Below are 3521 nucleotides of genomic sequence, written 5' to 3'. Positions count from 1 at the left end.
ATGATTTGCGTTGTGTGACGAGATAAAAGCAGTAGAATCGGTCCATACTCACGCAACGATAGATCGCTACTGAAGTGTAGACTTTGCACAGCCACGAGAGTTGTAGTTACTTTCAGGGATCTCCTGCCGGAAGATTGCTCGCAAAAAAAGGGTCATGGCAGCGTCAGTCGAGTGGCCGTGATCTCTCTGGTGCAGACGATGATTGTCGACAAGAAAGTATCGTGCATGGTTGCTTCCTGTGATGTCTTCCACGAGTCTTGTCACCTAAAAATGTCAATTCGTAAGACCGCTGCGCCCATTGTTGAGCATTCAATGATTCTCATTTTATACTACTTCATGTACACAGTTCCTGCTACATAGCTTCATTCCTCTCAACTTGGTGTCATGGTCATATCCACGGCTTTCATTGATGACCATTGGTTTCCTCACGAAATGCTGTGGGCTCGACCTTGTTATTGAATCGATAACCTGCTTGATCCTATGTTGCCAGTTTCGCTGTGTGAGTGATTGCGAAATACAGGTTCGCATCAACGGCTTTGGAAATTAGACTACACTTACTTGAATTATGCATGGTACAAAAGAAGCAATTCGCAGTCGTTTTCGTCCAACTATTCTGGCCATAGTCCGGTTGAAGGTTTCAACAATATTATTCAAGACCTGTCGATAGAGACATATACGACCGAGCGGAACAATATAAATTTCCTATGTATTGTACTACCTGAGTGCAGCGGAGTCCTTCAGTGCCCATGGCTATATTAGGATAACCGTGTCTTTCAGGATCTAGGGTATTCCTGAGATAGCTCCCACCCCTGGAACACAGAAGTTCTAAAGACTAGAACATGAATTAGACTTGGTCGTGGTAACTGAAAGGCATGCTCTCGGTAAGAAAGATATTCCATTACGTACTACCTCAACGAGGAAATTCAGCATCGTACTTCAAATTCCGGAAATTTATAGACTCCATGGTTTCCACTTCAACTCTTGCCGTTTTAGAGGGAGAATTCTGCCACTTCTGTAGAATTTCATCCCTCACCCGCCTAATTGTGGTCGCGGATGGTCCCAGTGTACCACTTATCTCGATCCGGTTACCAAGCTTAAGGCGATACTGCGCTGAATCGCTTCCGGGTATAGTGGATACTATCTTCATCCCGATCTGCCCGCTCGGTGAGACAATGAACGTTACATTCAACTGCTCGAAGTTCTCCTTTCGGCACCGCGTCTTTTTCTTCAACGGCGTCCGACCGTCGCACGCCGTGCGTCCCGTCGATGAGGTGGAACCGCCAGGTTGAGTATAGCTAGTGAACCAATCCCCGATGCTTTGATCCTGCGCTTCGGCGTCTTGCGAGCGGCTACGTTTGCGGGAGGCCGGAGTCTACAAGAGTTGAACAGTCCTAGGTTATTGACCCGATATCCATTGTACCTTGGTTGAAGTGGTTCCAGAGCTAGAGGTAGCCGGTTTTCCTTTTTCGGAGGTAGCATCCTCTTCTCTCTCATTACGTAGATCACTGGCCAATCTACAGGGGACTGCAGAGCATACAGGGCAACTTGTACGGATCACCTCGGGACTGCTAATTTCTTCCCACCATCCCCACCTTCATTGCGGGGTAAGAGGCACTGAGGTTGTACTATTTTACATCACAATGACACAAAACTATTACAAGTTTCAAATCGGCAATTTCCTTGTTCAGCGACTGAATTTCTTCGCTCTGCTTTTCCTAAAGAGAAAGACGGCAGCGTCACAGCAGACACAAGAAATGAAACACGGATAAGCATGGGCAACTTAATTTGAATTCAAGGCTCGAAATTTCAACGAGGCAACTCTACGACTTACTCGTAAAATGTTAATCCTGCTCAGCTCTTTGTATAGTACATCTTGCTTGTCTCTGCTCAATGACTCATTCGTCGATATTTTCCTGCAAACAAACACCGAAATTAGGATCACAGCGTTACACTGTGAGTGCTCAGCAATTACCCCTCCAACTCGAGATTCCTCCGCCCAGCTGCTTTAATCTGTCAACGCCGTATGAACTTTGTGAGATGAGTCTCCTTACCTTCATCCTCAGCTGCTCTACATCGTCCTGCAAACGTCGGCACTCACCGCCACCTTCGTCGCGTACCCTAGGAGCAAGTCAATTCAGTCGCAAGACCGATAATGATTGCACACCTCTGTATTTCAGCTTCAGCATCAGCAGCCCGTGTTTCTGCGGATGTGACCTGGTAGTGATACATATTGATCAAGCACAGGTGAATTGATAAACACCGACTTCAGCTTTCAATCTTCCAACTTGTTCCTGCAAACGTCGGCACTCACCGCCACTTTCGTCGCGTACCCTAAGAGCGAGTCAATTCAGTCGCAAGACCGATAATGATTGCACACCTCTGTATTTCAGCTTCAGCATCAGCAGCCCGTGTTTCTGCGGATGTGACCTGGTAGTGATATATATTGATCAAGCACAGGTGAATTGATAAACACCGACTTCAGCTTTCAATCTTTCAACTTGTTCCTGCAAACGTCGGCGCTCACCTCCACTTTCGTCGCGTACCCTGAGAGCAAGTCAATGTAGTCGCAAGACCGATAATGATTGCACACCTCTGTATTTCAGCTTCAGCATCAGCAGCCCGTGCTTTTGCGGAAGTGACCTGGTAGTGATATATATTGATCAAGCACAGGTGAATTGATAAACACCGACTTCAGCCTTCAATCTTGCAATCAGACAGGGTGTCTGAGAAACTTTCCACAGAAACTTTCGCAGAAAATTTCCGTGAAAGTTTCCAATTTTTTCCGCGAGTGAAATTTTTCAGGAAACTTTTGCTGAGTGTGCATTTTCGATGTTAGAGACCTTTTATTCATCTCATACAGCCTCATGATTGTTAGAATGAAAGAGTCGCTTAGCTACTCTGACCCAGCATGTCTCGAATAAAGGAAATACCTCGCTTCATGTTAAAATGTCAAGTACTGGGCGGAGAATCTCGATTTAGCCAGACCTCTTAGAGAATAATTGTTTCACACTAGATTACTCAGTATGTCTTCCATAGGTGGGCAGTCTTTCGCGGGCCCTGGCCAGGCGAGACAGTCAGGGACTCTGATCCAACATGGAATGGCAATGACATTACCATTGTCAGCTGATGATCGGCTCGAAATGAGCCGCTCAATGTATATTCTACACTGAGCCATCCCAACTTCTACAATATAGAATCTTTCCAATGAAAGTTTGAATGGAATCTCCCACTTCAAGGCCTTTCCAAAGGGAGTCTACTGATTTCAAACTAAGTAGTCTTCCGAATCTAAGCTAGGGGTGGAATACGATGATCTGGAATCCCGTCATGTGCAGCGCGGCCGCCAGTGACTGGCGTCATGATGCAGCATAATGGAGTAATCGAACGAGTTACTGTTGACGATCGCCGGTATATGAATTCACTCGCACATGTGACCAACACGATCCGCGGCTAAGTTCGTACTAGTTGATTTAGTAAACAGGAAGTTCTCAAATGCAATATGATGCCCACGGAGGCTTGCAAGA

This window comes from Perkinsus marinus (assembly GCF_000006405.1).
Source record: "Perkinsus marinus ATCC 50983 genomic scaffold scf_1104296943738, whole genome shotgun sequence".
Lineage (NCBI taxonomy): Eukaryota > Perkinsozoa > Perkinsida > Perkinsidae > Perkinsus > Perkinsus marinus.
The sequence above is the reverse complement of the archived record's forward strand: the minus strand, read 5'-3'. Positions refer to the sequence as shown.